Raw genomic sequence first — 24319 nt, forward strand, 5'->3', positions numbered from 1 at the left:
GTGGGCAGACATTATGCACAAAAGGCCAAATTGCATATCTTTGTGCAAGGTACTGTTACAGCAAAACAGTATAGGGGGGAGATTACTCTGGACTGTGTCCAACTGTTATGGGTGTGGTAGGTCCCAACCTTCTGTTTATGGATGACACACTGGACTGGTGAGGTTATGGACATCCTGGAAAATTGCTGAATTTATGGAATGGCCTGCATTCTCCCTGGACCTTAACCCTGTAGACCATGCCTGGGATGCTCTTGGCAGATATGTTTCTCAACAAACATACCCTCCTCAAACCTTGCAAGAATTGAAAACCAACTTGAGAGAGGGACAATATCCTCATCATACTCTTCAAGAGTTTGGTAGCCAGCATGAATAACAGGTTTGAAATGTGCATTAGTGCTTGAGGAGAGTATATTCCATACCGTGAGTCTGATATCAACTTTGCTGATGGGAGTCTGACCTGTGTCAAACACAAACATTACTTATGTCTGTTATGTTGGTTTCACATGTGGTGAAATCTGTCCATTTTTCATTACAAATATACCACTCCACCTGTATTTTGTATGTACTGTGTTTCATGTCACCCATCATTGCCTGTGTTTGTTCCTATCTAACAATGTTTCTGTTCCTTAGAAATTCTCAAGCATTGTAAAATCAAATAAATTCTCCACAATGGATACAGACTGGCTATTAGCAGACTGTGGTTGACAATGTTTATGGGAAACAGAAAGATTTTATAGCACAGATGCTCCAAATCCTGAGAGGCTTCCTCAGAATGTCCTCCTACCACAGACATTTGATAAAGAATTTCAGTTACTAGGCTTTGCCATTAAAAGATCTGCAGCATAGCTATTTCAAATTTTCTTGAAATGAGAAGCAAGAAAGGTCTCTTTGTATCCTTAAGTAGGCTCTGACCTCTTCACCATTCATTGTATTTTTTGACAAGAATGTTCAGATGAAATTACTCGCTGTTGCTAGTGGTTATGGGATAGGTGCAGTTCAAGTGGAAACCCAGGAAGACACTGAAAGCATGATTACTTTCATACACCTTCAGGTTCAAGAAGTACTCTATGACTGAGAAAGAATGTCTAGAAGTTCCTATCTTATTTATATGAGAAGTTAGTCACTGTTGTGACAGACAAACATTCATTGTGCTACTGGTCCATGAAATATTGATGAGGACTGAAGCTTCATGAAGTCACAGTAACATAAAAAACAGACACCAATAAAAGGATGACAACTGCTTTACTCTGAATCCATCAAAGGAACATTAATAGCTGGTGTCATCCCAGTCATCGCTAGACTAATAGACATTGAAACTGAACAGATGAATGATCTGCATCACGGAAGCCATGGTGGTCTTATAGAAGGAAGAATCTGGCAACAAGAATCCACATTACTAGATGTAATGTGCATAAAGGGATTTATGACCAAATGGGATGGGAATTGTTGCTCATGATTCAAGCTCATAAATGGCCAGCCATATTGAAATCTTTTCATCCGTGATTTGTAAAGACCATTGATAGAATCAGAAACAGTTATCACTGACCATACATTATGTAAAGCACTAAAGATTTTTAGTTGCAAGACATGGTCACTACAAGAACTGAAACAATGGAATGGCAAATCTTCTTGGAGCTGTAAGCAAGATACAAGAGAATGCTGAGACAGAACTACACACTGATACACATATGGTGTATTTTTCCACTGCTCTTTTACCTTGACATTGAGTGGCAAACTTAAGTCTGATCAGGAGCTATTCAAACTTCCTTGCCTTACTATTTCAGTACCTTTGCCAACTTCTTCTGATTGAATTTGTTTTCCTGAAATACTGCAGTTGCTGCTAGAAGTTAAGAGTACAAGTCCACCATTCAATTCTCAAAATAAATGTGAGACTTCTTATTAACAATGTCTCATTTATTCTACTCTTGTTTACAATAACTGTGCATTAAAAGTTTTTACATTATATGGAACATCGCAGAAACATTGTTAAGGACAAAGTCCAACAACATTCTGTCTTAAACAACAGATTCCAATAGACTGTATCCATATAACAAGTTTTCTCTTGTCCTGAGAAGTTGTAGGCATTGTCATGGTCGATCTTCACCTACAGTCTGCACCATACCTCCAAAGCAGGAACTGATGACCCTGAATAAACTTCTCAGCCAGCAGGTGCTGCAAACATGGTATGATGTTTGTTGTTATCCTCGCTTGGAGGTATGCTCCAGCCATCCATTCATGATACATACGCATAAGTAACACATACAATCAAACAGTAAATTATTCAATTCATTATGAAACTAAACCTTTTATAGTGGCAGTCATCATTAATCAGTTCCAAAAATACTTAAGCAACACCTCGCTCGACCAGAGTGATACATTACACTACCGGGCCCTCTCACTAGATGAATGATGATGTCGGTACTGTGAAACTTTAACAAAACACTAAATATTCAAAATTCAAAACTATTTTAACCTTTAAACTAAGCAGTTTTGCACTGAAATACAAATAGTAGCAAATTCCACTGACTTGAGTACACGAAAAATTGCTTATCACAGTTATTTTCAATCTGTCATTAGATATGGGATAATTTTCTGGGGAAGTAGTGTATCTTGAACACTGAAACTGCAAAAGAAAATCGTCCAATATGTGTGTCACCCATTATTTCAGAAACTGCAAATCCTAACTGCTCCCTCCATATACAGTTATAAAATTATATTCTTCCTACACAGCAGACAAAAAATATTTGAGGAGAATAATTTTAAAAATACATGTAACACAAGAAATAAAAATAATTTTATTCTACCCACACAGCAATTGAAATTATATGCATGGACTCCACAGTATATGGGGAAGACAATATATAACAAAGTGATGGGTAAAAACATATTGAATATGAGGCCGGAAATTTTAAAACTGAGGCTACGGAAGATTCTGTGGGAGAAATGCTACTATTCAATAGAAGAATTCATAGAGGATGAAATGATCATTTGAGCAAGCTGTGACGAAAAAGCTGGGATAATTTTACTCTCCCTCTAGTTTTGCCATCTGCCTCCATAAAATTCATTTTTTCACTTTTAACTAATTACTATCAACATACGTGAGTATAATCTGTATTTTCATAAAGGAGAAAAGTTGGCTCTCAGTTTTAAAGAATATAATACCAGATCTAATTTTGTGCATATTTACATGTATGTCATTGATTTAATAATTTATTTTGACTATTCCTAGTTAATACTTTCATTATGGAGTGAAATCAGTAATTGTTTCACAACTTAAATTCTATTGTTGACTTATAAACAAATATAAATTCTGTATTAATTATAAGCATTTAGAAGACAAAATACTAGTATTCTTAAAGTGTCTATTTGGCTCTCTTTGAAAACATGTTAGGAGAACCAGCCATTCATTAATTCCAAAGTAATTTTCAGTTTCATCAAAAGTATTGTTTGCATAACGAAATCTGTTAATTTCAACATTTAAACAAATAATTCAGTCTAATTCTAGTAGTAGGAGAAACTGTTAAAAAGAACCAATTTTTTGATGTATTCAGTTAATTTAATGAGTTAAGTTTTAATTACAATTTCTGTAAATTTAACTTCGGACAATATGTAGTTTCAGTATCTATTGTTGTGAGGATATATAAAGGCCTGATTTTTGGTCACGAGACAGTCAGTTGATGGCCGAGTTTCAGACAAGGAACGAGTATTGGTTACATCAACAACAGTCCATCCGTGAAATAAGAGTATCACAATTAGGCCTTGTGTTAAAACAATGACAGTTTCTGCTCCATACATACCTTTCTATTCTTCAAGAACTGTGAACTTTGTGGTTAGGTTTTTACTGCTCCTAGATGTTCAATAATAAACTATTGTAGGAGTATGTGGAGGTTTGCCTGCAAACTATTAATGAGGCTTATGGAAAGTTAAAACAATAGTGCACTGGCCATATATACTGTGTATTATTGGGGGGCTGTGAACAGTGAAAGTAAACTACTGTGAAACGCAACTATGCACCTGTCGGCTACATTATTTAAAGTAGTCAGTGTTGTACTTCCACACCCTATTTTTCAGCCAGTATCACAACACAGTACATCGACACTGAGGACAACAAACAAAGAAATAAAGAAGGTGAACTGTCACGCACGGTGCCGCAGGTGAGGACTATTGTATGTGGGCACAATAAACTAGAACTCACGAACTTTGAACAGTGGACTTGAGTGGTTTACATTGTGGTATTAATGAAGAAGGTGCTGCAGCCAATGAGGACTTTGATTTCATGGACACAGTATAACAGCAGACAATTAGCGAGTGGGTTCTATGGAAGATAAACAAGACAAGACCCCTCACCAAGAGAATTACGATTTGCAACTGACGTGTGGATGACGAGTCGAGATGACAACAGCAGTGACAGAAGACAAGTGATTAAAAATGAGGTAATTTCATAGCAAAATCTATTTTTTATTAAGTAATAAATAATGAGTGGTCTTAAAGAACAAGACAGTGTGATGAGAGACAAGGCACAACAGGGGCCTGTTTCAATAGATGATAGTAATTATAAATCCAACATAAATGTAGCTTTGAATGATGTGGACGAAAGTCCTATTGTAGACGGAATGAAAAAAGTGTCATCTACATTGTGTGATGATGTGAGCGAATTGGACAAAAGCAGTACTAAAGTGGGTGAGATAATTAAGGTTAAAGAGGGGGAATCTAGTAGCAAAAACCAGCAAGGGCAAAGGGTTATGGCAAATGGAAAAATGGAAGTGATGTTAAGACAAATTATGAGTATTTTGATTAATATAGGTATGAAAGAAGACATTAATAGTTTGAAAGAAGACATTAGGAGGTGGGGAAATACTATAAAGTAAGTAGTACTTAATACTAATGAGTAAGTAGCATTGAGTAGTAAATGTGTAGAAGAGAGAGAGAGAAACTTTGTGATGAGAATAGTAGGAAGATGGAGGTTTTCGAGAAACAGTGTTAAAATTAGGGTTAATCTTGAGAACCAGATTGATTAGATTAAAAATGATTTTGAAATGGAGTTAAAAACCAAGTGTGCAGGAGTGGTAGAGGAAAAACTGGAAAAATTAAATGAAAATATAGATTCAAAATTGGCTAAAATAGAAAAACCGGTGGAAGAGGTATAAAAGCTAAAGCATAGAGAAAGCGACAGTGAGTTTGATAATCATTTTGGTAGGCAGGAAGATAGCTTTTCCAGGGAAAAGATTAATGAGGATTTGTTGTATGCAGATCACACGGTAAAAAGGAAGTGTGGCACCCTTTAATAACAACAAATATACAATGTATATATGTTAAGCATTATGGGACAGTGGGTAGTGACTTGAATGGAATTTCACAGGCATTTTTTTAATCTATTAAGAACACAGAGGGTATAGTAGTGCTGCAGGTGTCTGGAATAAAAATTATTGGTACCACCGGTAAGCTATCAAAGAGTGTGAAACAAGATGTACTATTAACTGTGGAATGGGTAGACAGCTGTTGGAGTGCAATTTGTTGGTGATCCAAAATCTCAAATGTCATATTTGGAACTAATTTCCTGTGCAATTAGAAAGTAGTTGGTTCAATATTCTGTGTTGGATTTATTATGTAGCGATAATGCTTATCCCAGCTGTCTGCCTCATTTTTTGGTGTTTCCTGAGGCAGTCAAACTCTTCTTCTATCCTATTTGTACTTTATAAGTGAATCAGAAACATTCCATCTTTGACTTTCATGTGATTTTGCTTAAAATTCATTTTTTCATGTCTGACTAATTACTATTAACATATGTGAGTATAATCTGCATTTTCATAAAAGAAGAAGGCTGACCCTCAGTTTTAAAGAATATAATACCAGCTGCCCCTCCCCCCCCCCCCACCCCATGAACCATGGACCTTGCTGTTGGTTGGGAGGCTTGCGTGCCTCAACAATACAGATAGCCGTACTGTAGGTGCAACCACAACGGAGGGGTATTTGTTGCGAGGCCAGACAAATGTGTGGTTCCAGAAGAGGGGCAGCAGCCTTTTCAGCAGTTGCAGGGGCATCAGTCTGGATGATTGACTGATCTGGCCTTGTAACACTAACCAAAATGGCCTTGCTGTTCTGGTACTGCAAACGGCTGAAAGCAAGGGGAAACTACAGACGTAATTTTTCCCGAGGACATGCAGCATTACTGTATGATTAAATGATGATGGCGTCCTCTTGGGTAAAATATTCCAGATGTAAAATAGTCCCCCATTCGGATCACAAAGCGGGGACTACCGTATTTACTCGAATCTAAGCCGCACTTTTTTTCCGGTTTTTGTAATCCAAAAAACCACCTGCGGCTTAGAATCCAGCGCAAAGCAAGCGGAAGTTCTCAAAAATGTTGATAGGTGGCGCCAAAACTAACTTCTGCCATCGAATATATGTAGCGCTACACAGGCATCCTTTGTAGGCACAAAGATAAATACTGGCGCCAAAACCTCTGCGTCAGTAAATAAAATTTAAAAAAAAAAATTGGAAGACGAGCATTTTTCTCCGCCCGAGTTTCGACCACTGCATTTTCATACATTATCCAATGAAGTAAATACAAATTCCATATTGTTCATCTTTGAATTTCAATGTACTATGAAAATCCGACTGGTAATACTGGGATTTTTGTCAATATGGCCAACTCTACGTTCTGAATTTTTTCCTACCTGTCAGAAGAGATGGTTGCTAATAGGAACCTGATGAAATGTGAATCACATGCAGTATTCTCTTCACCACAAGAATAATACGAATATAAACATTTTGCCATGTATTCTTTCGTGTTTGCTTCTATCTCATTTAAATCCTGTCTGCCAAATAAACTACGAAACTAGAGTGAGACAACAGCAAACGCGGAGAATATACGTATCGTGTCATGTTTATATTCGTATTACTCTTATGCCTAATAGTGATACAGTCAGAAATGAAGCACGGCAACTGATTAGATTTTTAAATCTAAGATGACTAATTTCTGTGCAGAATTTGATGTACTTTAAGAAGTGGCCGCAAAGATTTTCAAACGGAGAAAAATTTTCGCCAAACTCTCGTTCAGAACATGTTATATCATACGCAGTCTATTATTTGGTTCTTGTTGATCATTATCAAAGAAAGCAGCAGTGTAAGTAACAACAAATAGCAGTCTCTTGCCATTGTTTCGCTAATGTGACGATTCCTCTCTTTTTTTAATTGTAGGCGGCGGTAGCGCGCACAAAAGCAAGCCATGCCGCGAGCAGTGACAGGCCGTAAATACGCACTATCAGAATGCGACAAACAATGCATGACACAGTATAGTAATGCATTTTCAGCTTAGAGTGACGGACGTAAACACCTATAACATTGAAAACGGCACTTATCAAATCAAAGCAAAATAAGCAATCGATTCAAACCAGACGAAGCATGTGAAAAAGGAAGGGTATCCGTATAAATACGGACGGAGCGCCTGACGCATAGGAATGGCTACCTGGTAAAGCTTAACTGCTAAGCTTTCGACTCGAACCAAACTACTGTAGCTGTATCGTCTTTCATTCGACCTAAATTGTGTCTCATATTACAATGGACCAACTTTGTTTCGATTTGGAGGTGCGGCCTAAAACTTTTCTCTCCCCTTGAATTTCGAGTCTCAAATTTCAGGTGCGGCTTAGATTTGGGAATTTTTTTCCCCCTTATTTCGAGTCTCATATTTCAGGTGCGGCTTAGATTCGAGTGCGGCTTAGATTTGAGTAAATACGGTACTCAAGAGAACGTTGTTATCAGGAGAAAGAAAACTGGCGTTGTATGGATCGGAGCATGGAATGTCAGATCCCTTAATAGGGCAGGTAGATTAGAAAATTTAAAAAGGGAAATGGATAGGTTAAAGTTAGATATAGTGGGAATTAGTGAAGTTCGGTGGCAGGAGGAACAAGACTTTTGGTCAGGTAAATACAAGGTTATAAATGCAAAATCAAATAGGGGTAATGCAGGAGTAGGTTTAATAATGAATAAAAAAATAGGTGTATGGGTAAGCTACTACAAACAACATAGTGAACGCATTATTGTGGACAAGGTAGACACGAAGCCCATGCCTACTACAGTAGTACAATTTATATGCCAACTAGCTCTGCAGATGATGATGAAATTGATGAAATGTATGATGAGATAGAAGAAATTATTCAGATAGTGAAGGGAGACAAAAATTTAATAGTCATGGGTGACTGGAATTCAAGAGTAGGAAAAGGGAGAGAAGGAATCATAGTAGGTGAATATGGATTGGGGCTAAGAAATGAAAGAGGAAGCCACCTGGTAGAATTTTGCGCAGAGCATAACTTAATCATAGCTAATACTTGGTTTAAGAATCATGAAAGAAGTTTGTATACATGGAAGAACCCTGGAGATACTAAAAGGTATCAGATAGATTATATAATGGTAAGACAGAGATTTAGGAACCAGGTTTTAAATTGTAAGACATTTCCAGGGGCAGATGTGGAACTACAGATTAAAACTGAAGAAACTGCAAAAAGGTGGGAATTTAAGGAGACGGGACCTGGATAAACTGAAAGAACCAGAGGTTGTACAGAGTTTCAGGGAGAGCATAAGGGAACAACTGACAGGAATGGGGGAAAGAAATACAATAGAAGAAGAATCTGTAGCTTTGAGGGATGAAGTAGTGAAGGCAACAGAGGATCAAGTAGGTAAAAAGACGAGGGCTAGTAGAAATCCTTGGGTAACGGAAGAAATATTGAATTTAATTGATGAAAGGAGAAAATATAAAAATGCAGTAAATGAAGCAGGCAAAAAGAAATACAAATGTCTCAAAAATGATATCGACAGGAAGTGCAAAATGGCTAAGCAGGGATGGCTAGAGGACAAATGTAAGGATGTAGAGGCTTATCTCACTAGGGGTAAGATAGATACTGCCTACAGGAAAATTAAAGAGACCTTTGGAGAAAAGAGAACCACTTGTATGAATATCAAGAGCTCAGATGGAAACCCAGATCTAAGCAAACAAGGGAAAGCAGAAAGGTGGAAGGTTTATATAGAGTGTGTATACAAGGGCGATGCACTTGAGGACAATATTATGGAAATGGAAGAGGATGTAGATGAAGATGAAATGGGAGATATGATATTGCGTGAAGAGTTTGACAGTGCACTGAAAGACCTGAGTCGAAACAAGGCCCCCGGAGTAGACAACATTCCATTAGAACTACTGACAACATTGGGAGAGCCAGTCCTGACAAAACTCTACCATCTGGTGAGCAAGATGTATGAGACAGGCGAAATACCCTCAGACTTCAAGAAGAATATAATAATCCCAATCCCAAAGAAAGCAGGTGTTGACAGATGTCAAAAATTACCGAACTATCAGTTTAATAAGTCACAGCTGCAAAATACTGATGCGAATTCTTTACAGACGAATGGAAAAACTTATAGAAGCTGACCTCGGGGAAGATCAATTTGGATTCCGTAGAAAAGTTGGAACACATGAGGCAATACTGACCCTACGACTTATCTTAGAAGAAAGATTAAGGAAAGGCAAACCTACGTTTCTAGCATTTGTAGACTTAGAGAAAGCTCTTGACAATGTTGATTGGAATACTCTCTTTCAAATCCTGAAGGTGGCAGGGGTAAAATACAGAGACCGAAAGGCTATTTACAATTTGTACAGAAAGCAGATGGCAGTTATAAGAGTTGAGGGGTTTGAAAGGGAAGCAGTGGTTGTGAAGGGAGTGAGACAGGGTTGTAGCCTGTCCCCGATGTTATTCAATCTGTATATTGAGCAAGCAGTAAAGGAAACAAAAGAAAAGTTCGGAGTAGGAATTAAAGTCCATGGAGAAGAAATAAAAACTTTGAGGTTCGCCGATGACATTCTAATTCTGTCAGAGACAGCAAAGGACTTGGAAGAGCAGTTGAACGGAATGGACAGTGTCTTGAAAGGATGGTATAAGATGAACATCAACAAAAGCAAAACGAGGATAATGGAATGTAGTTGAATTAAGTCGGGTGATGCTGAGGGGTCCGCAGCTCATGGTCGTGCGGTAGCGTTCTCGCTTCCCGCGCATGGGTTCCCGGATTTGATTCCTGGGGGGGCAGGGGGGTCAAGGATTTTCTCTGCCTCGTGATGACTGGGTGTTGTGTGATGTCCTTAGGTTAGCTAGGTTTAAGTAGTTCTAAGTTCTAGGGGACTGATGACCATAGATGTTAAGTCCCATAGTGCTCAGAGCCATTTGAATCATTTGATGCTGAGGGAATTAGATTAGGAAATGACACACTTAAAGTAGTGAAGGAGCTTTACTATTTGGGGAGCAAAATAACTGCTGATGGTCGAAGTAGAGAGGATATAAAATGTAGACTGGCAATGGCAGGGAAAGCATTTCTGAAGAAGAGAAATTTGTTAACATCGAGTATTGATTTAAGTGTCAGGAAGTCGTTTCTGAAAGTATTTGTATGGAGTGTAGCCATGTATGGTAGTGAAAAATGGACGATAAATAGTTTAGACAAGAAGAGAATAGAAGCTTTCGAAATGTGGTGCTACAGAAGAATCCTGAAGATTAGATGGGTTGATCACATAACTAATGAGGAGGTATTGAATAGAATTGGAGAGAAGAGGAGTTTGTGGCGCAACTTGACTAGAAGAAGGGATCGGTTGGTAGGACATGTTCTGCAGCATCAAGGGATCAGCAGTTTAGTATTGGAGGGCAGTGTGGAGGGTAAAAATCATAGAGGGATAACAAGAGATGAACACACTAAGCAGATTCAGAAGGATGTAGGCTGCAGTAGGTACTGGGAGATTCTTCATCTCCCAGTACCTACTGCAGCCTACATCCTTGCACAGGACAGAGTAGTATGGAGAGCTGCATCAGACCAGTCTCAGGACTGAAGATCATAACAACAACAACAACAATACCAGATCTAATTTTGTGCTTAGTTTTTGTAGGTGATTGATTTTCTAATTTATTTTGACTATTCCTAGTTAATCCTTTCATTATAGAGTGAAATCGTAATTGTTTCATAACTTAAATTCTGTTGTTAACTTATAAACAAATATAAATTCTGCACTGATTATAAAAATTTGGGGGACAAAATAGTAGTATTCATAAAGTATCTTATTTGGCTCTCTTTGAAAACATGTTAGGAGAACCAGCCCTTCATTAATTCAAAAGTAATTTTCAGTTTCATCAAAAGTATTTTTTGCATAATGATATATGTTAATTTCATCATTTCAACAAAAAATTCAGCCTATCTCTTGTAGTACAAGAATCTCTTAAACTGAACCAATTTTTTTATGTATTCAGTTAATTTAACGAGTTAAGTTTTAATTACAATTTCTGTAAATTTAACTTCGAACAATGTTTAGTTTCAGTACCTATTATTGTGATGATATATAAAGACCTGATTTTTGGTCACAAGACAGCCAGTCCATGGCTGAGTTTCAGATGAGGAACCTGTATTGGTTAGATCAACAGCAATCCATCCATGAAATAAGTGTAACACAATCAGGCCTTGTGTTAAAACAATGACAGTGTCTGGTCCATATGTACCTTTCTATTCTTCAAGAACTGTGACTGCTCATAGATGTTCAATCGTAAACCATTGAAGCAGTATGTCAGGGCTTGGCTGCAACTATTAATGAGGCTTATGGAAAATTTAAACAATAGTGCACTGGCCATATGTAACTGCATATTATTCGGGGAAACTATGGACGGTGAAAGTTAACTACTGTGAAGCACAAGTGTGCAACTGTCAGCTACATTACATAAAGTAGTCAGTGTTGTACTTCCACACCCCATTTTTCAGCCAACACGCTAGACTCTCACTAATCTGGCCATTCCTGGCACATATGGGTGCCAGATTCACAGAAGCGCCAGATTATTGAGTGTCTGAAATTTATTTTATTCATTTATTTAGTTTTTTATTTATTTTGAAAACATAGGGGATATATTTTACTGTACTTCATTAAACCGAACAATACAATTTTAAAACATAGAGGATATACTTTATTAAATCCAAAAATACATTAATTTTCAAAGAAAACTTAGTCCTTGAGTGTATAGTGTACGTAATTATACAATCGTATCACTCACTATGAAACATGTCCCTAATTTTTAACTGTCACAGTGATGATACACGATATACTTTATAATGCAACTGCTTTACAAGCATTACTTCGGTACTGCATGGATCTGGTTGTTGCATAATGTACTCCAGGAAGATGTTGGCAGCGTCAGCACCAGCAGTGTCAGAAATTTTCATGCTCTCACCTCCTGTGCCCTCGTCTTCATCACTTTCATCATCACTTTCTTGCACACTGTTGATTATTTCTTCAGCTGTTAAATTTTGGTCCGTATCACACTTTTCCTCATTCAACAACTTTGTAACATCTTCATCATCAATTTCTTCTCCTGGTGGAAGGTTGTGGAACATGTCAGTGTACACAGTAATTGATAATTCTGAACTGACTAGCTCATCGCTGTCACTCAGTACTGGATCCAACTCGGCATCGATGGATGGCCACAGTTTCCTCCAGCTCTTCATTATGGTAACACTCTCCACTTTATCCCATGCTTTGGCTGCTTGGAAAACAACATCTCGTATGTTAATTGCTTTCCATACCTTCACCATAATCTCGATAGAGTTGTTTTCACTTTTGTTCAGCAAGGAGAAAAGAAGTGAATGTTGATAATGCCGTTTAATTGATTCCAAAATTCCCTGGTCCATGGGCTGAATTAGGGCTGTCACATTGGGTGAGAGAAAGAGTGCTTGTGTACCATCAAACATCAGAGAAACATCTGAAGGATGACTGGGAGCACTGCCAATTATAAGGATAGCTTTAAGTGGAAGCTTTTCTTCTTTAGCTCTTTTCTCACTGCTGGTACAACCGTTTCATGGAACCACTGAGAGAATATGTGCCTGTCCATCCCTGCTTTCTTCTGAGTGCAATACTGCACTGGTAGAGTATTTATGTAAGTGAGTTGAAAACAACGTGGATGTTGGGATTTTTTAATCGCCATAAGCGACAGTTTGAGTCCCATTTGCATTAAAACATGCCATTAATGCTACACGCTGTTTCTGTTGCTTGTAACCAGAGCTTCCTTCTTGTTCAAGACAGCTAATGTTTTTGAAGGAAGCTTCTTGTAAAAGACTCCTCTTTCAGTAGCATTATACTAGGCATCAGCAGTTAAATGTTCTTCCTCTATTATCTTCCATATCTTGCTTACAAACTCATCAGCATCCTTATTGTTAACTGAGCAACTTTCTCCAGTGAATGTCAGCTGCTGAATGCCATGTCATATTTTCAAGTTTGGTAGCCAACCTTCATTCACTGCAATCAAGTTACTACCTCCAAGTTGTTTGTTAAATGCAGCTGCTTTTTCCTTTATAACCAGACCACTGACTGTGATTACTTTACTGCGTTGTTGTATGAACCATCTATAAACAGCTACGCCCAGTTCTTCATTCTCACTCTTTCAAATAACATCTTATTTCTTTTTTATGTCGTTAATAGTTGCTCATCCAACATTGAACTCAGCAGCAATGCCTTTCTATGAAGAACCTTCATTTAACCTATCTAAAATTTCGAGTTTCTGCTTGACGTCTAGTGTAACGTGTTTCCTTTTAGAAGACATGAACTGTCAAGAAAGCTACAATTTCAAATAGTGTATATAAAGCATTGTTTAACTATTTATTTTTTTGCTTGATAATTCATTGTGCATGGATGTGTGCTGGATTACTGAGAGGCTGAACTACTGATAGCTGGATTAGCGAGAGTGTAGTGTATGACAATGCACTAAGTTGACACCTAGGACAACAAACGAAGAAATAAAGAAGGTGAACCATGGCAGAGGGATAATTAAGTGTTAGATTTTATTGTACGTATGCATAATGAAATTAAACAATGGGAAGGGGCTGGAGGGTGAGGACAGTGACTAACAAAGGTTGAGGCCAAGAGGGTTACAGGAACATAGGATGTATTGCAGTGAATGTTCCCACCTGCACAGTTCAGAAAAGGTGGTGTTGGTGGGAAGGATCCATATGGCACAGGCTGTGAAGCAGGCATTGAAATGAAGAATATTGTGTTTGGCAGTATGTTCAGCAACCAGATGTCCACATATTCCTTGGCCACAGTTTGTCGGTGGCCATTCATGTGGACAGATAGCTTGTTGATTGTCATACCTACATAGAATGAAGCAGAGTGGTTGCAGCTTAGCTTGTAGACCACATGACTGGTTTCACAGGCAGCCCTTCCTTTGATGGGGTAGTTGACATTAGTGACCAGACTGGAGTAGGTGGAGTTTTGAAGGGTGTGGTAAGTGCAATAGGTCTGTGAGACAGGGTTTGTCAGCTATGAGGGGATGTGGGGAGGTTTGGAGGTTGTTGTGGAGGTGGTGGACGACGGTACTCCAAGGGGGAGTAGGAAGTGAGCAGGATGGAGAAATTTTTGAGGTGGCGTTTTGCATGCTGCTCAAGTTGCTACATGGCAAGAATTTCAATGTGTGTTATGGGTTCCAGGAATTGGGATTGCATAGCAGGAGAATTTTGCAGATGGAGAGAAGGTACTGCAAGGAGGTTTGAGCTTGGTTGATATAGTTTTGCAGACTGTGTTGGTAAGGGCTCTGAGTTGGCAGAAACTGTGAAAGGAGGGGTGGGAGCCAGAGATGCGTAATGTAATGGGAATACCAGTAGGGGGCATTCCATGAGCCAAGCAACAATTTAAGAACAGTATGTGGGCCTGGGATCTGGCTAGGGAAAAATGAAACTTTTCTGTATTGATGCAAATGGAAGGAGCAAGCATCCACGGTGATGGAAAAATGCGAGAAATTACGTAAATAATGTAGAATTACATTCGAAAAATTTTGCAAAAATATACGCAAATTCATGTGAAAAATCACGAAAAAGATGAAATGGATGCAAAAGGGGGAAATAAGTTGAAATCTGAGGGCTCAACAATAGCGAAAGGCGAAAATACATAAAATTGTCAACACGTCACAAGGATAAAAGTAAAGAATAACTAATAAAAAATATATATATTGTCAGAGGATGGATAAAAATGTGAAGAAGGGGGATGGCTGATGTGACTGGATGGTGGAATTAGCGGGTGTGAACCAGGATAGAATGGTGAAAGTGTCAGCAGGGGAAGGGGGGGGGGGGCTGGGGTAGAGGGGGGGGGGGGGACAGGTTTATAGGATCATGTGTAGCACAAGAAAAGTGCAGGAGTTAACATGCAAAAGTGTGGGAAATGACACAGTGAGGGTGACCAATTTTAAAGTATAGGATTAATTATGTTGATTGGACTAATGTGGGACATAAGATGCTGCCCCAACTATCAGCATGGTCTTGTAGCCATCTGTTGTGCGCGGACAAGATGGTTGATACAGTGTGGGTCATAAGTAGACCATGCAGTGCGGTTTTTAAGGCAACAAGAGAAACACAGGAAAGAAGAGAAAGAAGAACAGACATTGAGTAAAGTAATGTGAAAGAAATAGTAAAAAATGATAACAGCACTGGGTTGGGATCAAAGAAAAGCTGCCAGGCAAAAAGCAAACAACGGAAAATCCAGGATGGAATGTAACAATATTATGAGAAAGAAAGTTGCTACTCACCACATAGTAGAAATGCTGAGTCGGATAGGCACAACTAAAAGACTCTTGCAATTATAGCTTTTGGCATTAAGATCTACATCAACAATAGACACACATATGCACGCACGCACGCGCACACACACACACACACACACACACACACACATGCACACACACACACACGCACACAAACACACACACACGTGATTGCAGTCTCAGACAACTGAAAACACACTGCAAGCAGCAGCATCAGTGCATGATGGAAGTGGAGACTGGGTGGGGTAAGGAGAAGGCTGGAGTGGGGATGTGGAGGGATAGTATGGCGGGGGTGGCGGACAGAGAAGTGCTGCAGGTTTGACTGCGGGCAGGGGAGAGGTGGAGAGGGGGGAGGGGAAGTAGCAGAAAAGGAGAGACTGGGTGTGGTGGTGGAATGACAGCTGTGTAGTGCTTGAATGAGAAATGTCCTGCCCACTATCCTTCCCACCTCTCCCACTGCAGTATTCCACCATGCATCAAACCTACACAATATACTCGTCCATCCTTACACAGCCCCTGATCCCAGTCCCTCACCTCATGGCTCGTACCCTGTAATAGACCTAGATGCAAGACCTGTCCCGTACATCCTCCCACCACCTCACCATCATTCCCCAAATCCGTCAACAGGCAAACTAACCTTACATCCACAGAAAGAACCACAGTCCACCATCTAAAAACTGATCCTGACCTTATAATCCTACCTGCGGCCAAAGGCTCCACCATTGCATGGATTACCTGGCAGAAGGACTCTGCCAGCTGTCAGATACTTCCACTTACAAACCTTGCCACAGTGACCCCATTCCAGAAATCCAGTTGGATCTCCGGTCACTACTCAGATCCTTAGGCCCATCCCAGAACCTCTCCCCAGTGTCCATCTCTCTGCTCATCCCTACCACTCCCCACATTCCCACCTTTTCATGCTTACTTAAGTCCATAAACCTAATGACCCAGGATGTTCCATTGTGGCCAGATACTGTGCCCCCACTTAGAGAATCTCTGCTCTCATAGACCAACACCTTCACCTTCAATCTATTACCTGGAATCTATTACCTGGAACCTACCATCCTATATGAAAGATACTGCCAATTTGAACACAGCCAAAACCTCTCAGACAAACAGAAGCTAAATGATGTCAAAGTTAGCATAAGGAAGGCTATGTGTGAAGTGTTCAGTGAATTCGAAAGTAAAATTCTATGCACCAACTTGACAGAAAATCCTAGGAAGTTCTGGTCTTACATTAAATCAGTAAATGGATCAAAACAGCATATCCAGACACTCTGGGATGATAATGGCATTGAAATAGAGGTGACACACGTAAAGCTGAAGTACTAAACACCTTTTTGCAAAGCTGTTTCACAGAGGAAGACCACACTGCAGTTCCTTCTCTAGCTCCTAGCACAAATGAAAAAATGGCTGACATCAAAATAAGTATCCAAGGAATAGAAAAGCAACTGAAGTCACTCAACAGAGGAAAGTCCACTGGACCCGATGGTATACCAATTCGATTCTACACAGAGTACGCGAAAGAACTTGGCCCCCTTCTAACAGCCGTGTACTGCAAGTCTGCCAGCCGGTGTGGCCGAGCGGTTCTAGGTGCTTCAGTCCAGAACCGCGCGACTGCTACGGTCGCAGGTTCGAATCCTGCCTTGGGCGTGGATGTGTGTGATGTCTTTAGGTTCATTAGGTTTAAGTAGTTCTAAGTTCTAGGGGACTGATGACCTCAGAAGTTAAGTCCCATAGTGCTCAGAGCCATTTGAACCGCAAGTCTCTAGAGAAACGGAAGGTTCCAAATGATTGGAAAAGAGCACAGGTAGTTCCAGTTTTCAAGAAGGGTCGTTGAGCACATGTGCAAAACTATAGGCCTATATCTCTGACATCGATCTGTTATAGAATTTTAGAATGTGTTTTTTGCTCACGTATCATGTCATTTCTGGAAACCCAGAATCTACTCTGTAGGAATCAACATGGATTCTGGAAACAGCGATCATGTGAGACCCAACTCACTTTATTTGTTCATGAGATCCAGAAAATATTAGATACAGGCTCCCAGGTAGATGCCATTTTCCTTGAATTCCGGATGGCGTTCAATTCAGTTCCACACTGTCGCCTGATAAACAAAGTAAGAGCCTACGGAATATCAGACCAGTTGTGTGGCTGGATTAAAGAGTTTTTAGCAAACAGAGCACAGCATGTTGTTCTCAATGGAGAGACATCTACAGACGTTAAAGTAACCTCTGGCATGCCACAGGGGAGTGTTATGGGACTATTGCTTTTCACAATATATATAAATGACCTAGTAGATAGTGTCAGAAGTTCCCTGCGGCTTTTTGCGGATGATGCTGTAGTATACAGAAAAGTTGCAGCATTAGAAAATTGTAGCGAAATGCAGGAAGATCTGCAGCGGAGTGGCAACTGACCCTTAACATAGACAAATGTAATGTATTGTGAATACATAGAAAGAAGGATCTCTTATTGTGTGATTATACGATAGTGGAACAAACACTGGTAGCAATTACTTCTGTAAAATATCTGGGAGTATGCATATGGAATGATTTGAAGTGGGGTGATCATATAAAATTAATTGTTGGTAAGGCAGGTGCCAGGTTGAGATTCATTGGGAGAGTCCGTAGAAAATGTAGTCCATCAACAAAGGAGGTGGCTTACAAAACACCAATTCCACCTATACTTGAGTATTGCTCATCAGTGTGGGATCCGTACCATGTCGGGTTGACAGAGGAGATAGAGAAGATCCAAAGAAGAGTGGCGCGTTCTGTCACAGGGTTATTTGGCAAGCGTGATAGTGTTATGGAGATGTTTAGCAAACTCAGGTGGCAGACTCTGCAAGAGAGGTGCTCTGCATCGAGGTGTAGTTTTGCTGTCCAGGTTTCGAGAGGGTGCATTTCTGAATGAGGTATTGAATACATTGCTTCCCACTACTTATACCTCCAAGGAGACCACAAATGTCAAATTACAGAGATTCGAGCATGCACGGAGGCTTTCCAGCAGTCGTTCTTCCTGCAAACCATATGCGACTGGAACAGGAAAGGGAGGTAATGACAGTGGCACATAAAGTGCCCTCTGCCACACATTGTTGGGTGGCTTGCGGAGTATAATTGTAGATGTAGATGTAGATACCAACCATTTCCTCCACAGACTCTCCACGGTTCTTGTCCCTTTCCCACATGGTGCCCTGCTCACCATTGTTGATGCCAGCTCCCTGTACACTAACACCCCTAATGCCCATGGTCTTACCACTATTGAATACTACCTTTCCCAACATCCAACAGAATCCAAACTAAGAACATCCCTCCTAGTCGCCATAACCGACTTTATCCTCACTCACACTTACTTCTCCTTTGAAGGCATTACCTACAAACAAATCCGGGGTATGGCTATGTGCACTCGCATGGCACCGTCCTGTGCCAACCTATTCATGTGCCATCTAGAGGAATCATTCCTAAAAACCCATAATCCTAAACCACTCACCTGGTTCAGATTCATTGATGACATCTTTGCGATTGTGTAGGTACATGGTCCCTTGGGGTCGCAGGATATCGTAAAGTTAATATTTATTAAAAACAAAAATGAAACAACGATCAACCATAAGCAATAATATTATCTTCAAACTCTTCCATTTGGTCCGTGTTTGCATAGAAAAACAGTAATATGAGAAATTGAGTCCGCCTTGATGCAAAACACCTTGTTATTTGTTTATTTCTTTATTATCCCAAACTAGTTTCGGTGACAAATATCACCATCATCAGTGGGGTTTTTTAATCTAAAACATGCAGAAAATGGTATGGTTGTACAAACACAGTAAAACATTATTACATTTTTACAAATCACCTTTTGAAATATATTTTTATATTGATTCTTTCATACTACCTTATTTATTGCATGCTACAGCATGTTTTAAGCAATTAATGGCGCTGTTTGTGACATATTTTCTGTGCTCTTTTTTTCTGTTGCATCTTTTTACTTAGCGAACCGATAGAGGCTATGAAAAACTGTAGCACAAATTACGACAACTTCATTCGTTATTTATGTCTCTGTTTGTGATGGGGAAGTGGCTCTTTTGCGTGTGTGTGCTTTCTGTTCTGTGTTCTTGGTCAGTTCTCTCAGAGCAGTAAATAGTGTGTTGTTGCAGTGTGTTGTGTTTTCATTTATTACATTTCTCCCTTCAACTATAGCCTTTTGTATGTGGTAATTTTCTTCTATTGTTAGTTGTCGGTATAGACTGTTGCTGTTTCTCAGAATGCATAGATCGTTTTCTATATTAGTGGGGTTATGGTTTTTGTTCATTAGATGTTCTACAAAAGTTGAATGTATGCTGTCACTTCTTAGAGCTCTCATGTGCTCAGTATATCTTGTTTGGAAATTTCTGCTTGTTTGTCCTATGTAGTAGGCCTGACAAGAGTTGCAAGTGAGATGATATATTCCAGCATTGCTGAATTTGTCTGAGATTTTTGTGACTGGTCTTAGTCTTTTCTGAACTGTATTTTTTGTTTTGAATGTTATTGGGATCCCTTGCTTTTTTAAGATGTTTCCTATTCTATGTGATATTTTGTTATTGTATGTTAGTGTGTATCATCTCTCTCTTTTTTCTGAAGTGGTGTGGTCTGCTGTGTTGTCTTTGTGTGCTGCATGTTTCCGTTTTACCTTTTTGTTGAGTTTGTTAATGATCTCTGTTTTGTAGTCATTTTCAACAGCAATTTGTTTGATTATGTTTAGTTCCTGTGTGTAGTTTCTTGGTTTAAGAGGTGTTCTGTTTATCCTGTGGAGCATGTGTGTTAAACTGGCATATTTATGCACTGTCAGGTGGTTGGATGAGCTTTGAATAACAGTTCTTGTGGATGTGGGTTTTCTGTTGGTGGTTGTTTCTTGTGATTGTAAGATCCAAGAAATTTAGTTTCTTGTTGTTTTCCATTTCCATTGTGAAGTGGATTTGTGGGTGTACTGTGTTGATGATACTGTGGAACTCTTCTATCCTGCTATGTGTTTCATTTACAAGACATATTATGTCATCCACATATCGGTACCAGTAGATTATTTTGTACCCTCCTTGTTTTACAATGTTATTGAATATTGTGTTCTCTATATGGTCCAATAAAATGTTGGCTAAGATTCCACAGATGGTGGACCCCATGAGAAGCAGGTAGAAGTTGTTGTTGAAAGTGAAGTAGTTTTGTTCTGTGATTAGCCTAAGGATGGATGAGATTTCATTTATATGTGCATCTGGGAATTTCTTGCGCTTTAGCTGTTGTTCTATAATGTTTATAGTCTCTTCTGTGGGCATGTTTGTGTACATGGATGTTATGTCAAAAGATACCAGTTTTGCTGTTGGGGGGGATGTTGACATTTCTAATTTTCACTATCATATCTCCTGTGTTTTTGAGGCTTCTGTTGTTTGTGTTTGTGTATGTCTTCTGTAGGAATGTGTGCATGTGTCTCCCTAGTAAGTAAGGTGGGGCTTTTCTGAAGTCAACCACTGGCCTGACTGGGATGAGGGGTTTGTGGACCTTTGGCAGGCTTGTTAAGAGTGGAGCTTTAGGGTTCTTTTGTGTCATTCATTTTGTCTGGTTCTGTGTCAAGGTGTGTGTGATGTTTTTTAAGAGAGTTGTTACATTTCTTTGGTATCTTTGTGTTGGGTCACTGGTTAGCTTGCTTATTTCATTCTCTGCCAGAATTTTTTCTGTTTTCTCAATGTATTCTGCCTCTGTCATTAAGAATAGAGCATTCCCTTTGTCTGCCTTGGTGATGAGAGTATTGCGTTGTTTTAGTTTTCTGTGTATGCTGTTTATGATTTCCTCATCAGATGTTTTTTTAAATTTATGTTTATGGATGGTTTGTTCTTTCTGATGATTTGTTTCATTTCCTCTGTCACTAGTTCTCTTGTTAGGCCTGGGTTGAAATCTTGAGTGTTAGTTTTTTCATGTTGTCCTATGATGTATTCAGTCTCTTAAAAAAGCAAGGGATCCCATCAACATTCAGAACAAAAAATACAGTTCAGAAAAGACAAAGACCAGTCACAAAAACCTCAGACAAATTCAGCAACACTGCAATATATCAACTCACTTGCAACTCTTGTCAGGCCCACTACATAGGACAAACAAGCAGAAATTTCTGAACAAGGTATACAGAGCACATGAGAGCTCTATGAAGTGACAGCATACATTCAGCTTTTGCAGAACATCTAATGAACAAAAACCATAACCCCACTAATATCGAAAACGATCTACGCATTCCGAGAAACAGCAACAGCCTATACCGACAACTAACAATTGAAGAAAATTACCACATACAAAAGGCTATAGTCGAAGGGAAAATGTAATAAATGAAAACACAACACTCTGCAACAACACACTATTTACTGCTCTGAGAGAACTGACCACGGACACAGAACACAAAGCACACACACGCAAAAGAACCGTTTCCCCATCACGCACAGAGACATAAATAATGAACAGAAGTCGTTGTAATTTGCGCTAAAGTTTTTCATAGCCTTTCTTGCCACTTGCGATACACCTCTTGTGACACACGCAAACAGCAAGATGGCAAAATATTCTGGACCAGAAACAAAGTGCAAAAGTTTTGTTTCTCTGTGTAAAAAGCAGCCACACACCATCCAACGAACGTGAGTACACGAATAGCTAAGCAACACCTAAATACACACCAAAATAACTGGTTTCCACAACACTACCACAACAAGTTCATCTTTGAGTATTTGTTTACTAACAGCCACTCACATGGTTGCAGATGACATGATATCCGCTAAGTAAAAAGACGGCAACAGAAAAAAAGAACACAGAAAATATGTCACAAACAGCACCAATAATTGCTTAAAACATGCTGTAGCATTCAATAAATAAGGTAGTATGAAAGAGTCAATATAAAAATATATTTCAAAAGATGATTTGTAAAAATGTAATAATGTTATACTGTGTTTGTACAACAATACCATTTTCTGCATGTTTTAGATTAAAAAACCCCACTCATGATGGTGATATTTGTCGCTGAAAGTAGTTTGGGATAATAAAGAAATAAACGAATAACAAGGTGTTTTGCATCAAGGCAGACTCAATTTCTGTTATTACTGATCAACCATAAGCATTGGAATAGACAATAATTATGAATGTGTAGTAATTATGAATGTGTAGCTCCTCAATTGGCGCCACGAGGCTGAGCGCACTCAGTTCCAGTCCTCTCACCGAGAAAAGTCCCAGGCAGTACACGCAATCGAAACTAGTTCCTCCGCATGTCAGTGAGCCGCCCTGACCGTTCAGTTACCGAAGTGGACAAAAATGTACAAAAAACGCATGTATATTTCAGGGATATCCATCACAGATATTAGACACGAGTCCAATTAGCCAAAAATCATGCAAGCACAACATTTCTAATAACACAATTGTACTATCCCTCTAAATTTTTCTTTCCATTCATATGTATATGTATTTACTTTTTATATACCTAAAAACAAAGATGATGTGACTTACCAAATGAAAGTGCTGGCAGGTCGACAGACACACAAACGAACACATACATACACACAAAATTCAAGCTTTCGCAACAAACTGTTGCCTCATCAGGAAAGAGGGAAGGAGAGGGAAAGACGAAAGGATGTGGGTTTTAAGGGAGAGGGTAAGGAGTCATTCCAGTCCTGGGAGCGGAAAGACTTACCTTATGGGGAAAAAAGGACGGGTATACACTCGCACACACACACATATCCATCCACACATATACAGACACAAGCAGACTTTTTATTATTATTATAACACACTATCTGGATTGAAGGTGAGGACACCCTATCCCCATTCCTCCAGAACCTCAAGAACTTCTCCCCCATTTGCTTCATCTATTCCTACTCAACCCAGCAAGCCACTTTCTTAGATGTTGACATCTACCTCAAACGTGGCTACATCAGTACCTCCATCCATATCAGTCCTACTAACCACCAGCAATACCTCCACTTCAACAGCTGTTACCTGTTCCATACCAATAAGTCCCTTCCGTACAGCCTAGCCACCCATGGTCATCACATCTGCAGTGATGAGCAGTCCCACTTGAAATATGGCGAGGGTCTCACTGAAGCCTTCACTGACTGTAATTATCCTCCTGACCTCATACAAAAACAAATCTCCCATGCCTTATCTTTCCAGTCTCACACCACCTCCCAAGGTCCCACTGTCCGGCCACAGAGGAGCATTCCTGTTGTAACTCAGTACTACCCCGGACTGAAGCATCTGAATTACATTCTCCACCAGGGTTTTGATTTCCTTTTGTTATGTCCTGAAATGAGAAATGTCTGGCCCACTATCCTTCCCACCCCTCCCACAGTGGTATTCCATCGTGCATCAAACATACATAATATACTTGTCAATTCTTACACAACCCCTGCTCCCAATCCCTTGCTTGATGGCTCATACCCTGTAATAGACCTAGATGCAAGTCCTGTACCATACAACCTCTCACCACCACCTACTTCAGTCCGGTCACTAACATCACCTATCCCATCAAAGGCAGGGCTACCTATGAAAACAGTCATGTGGTCTACAAGCTAAACTGCAACCACTGAGCTGTATTCTACATAGGTATTACAACCAACAATCTGTCTGTCTGCATGTATGGCCACTGACAAACTGCGGCCAAGAAACAAGTGGACCACCCTGTTGCTGAATACACTGCCAAAGACGATACCTTTCATTTCAATAACTGCTTCACAACCT

Source organism: Schistocerca cancellata, chromosome 9 (assembly GCF_023864275.1).
Source record: "Schistocerca cancellata isolate TAMUIC-IGC-003103 chromosome 9, iqSchCanc2.1, whole genome shotgun sequence".
In the NCBI taxonomy this organism is placed as follows: Eukaryota; Metazoa; Arthropoda; class Insecta; order Orthoptera; family Acrididae; genus Schistocerca; species Schistocerca cancellata.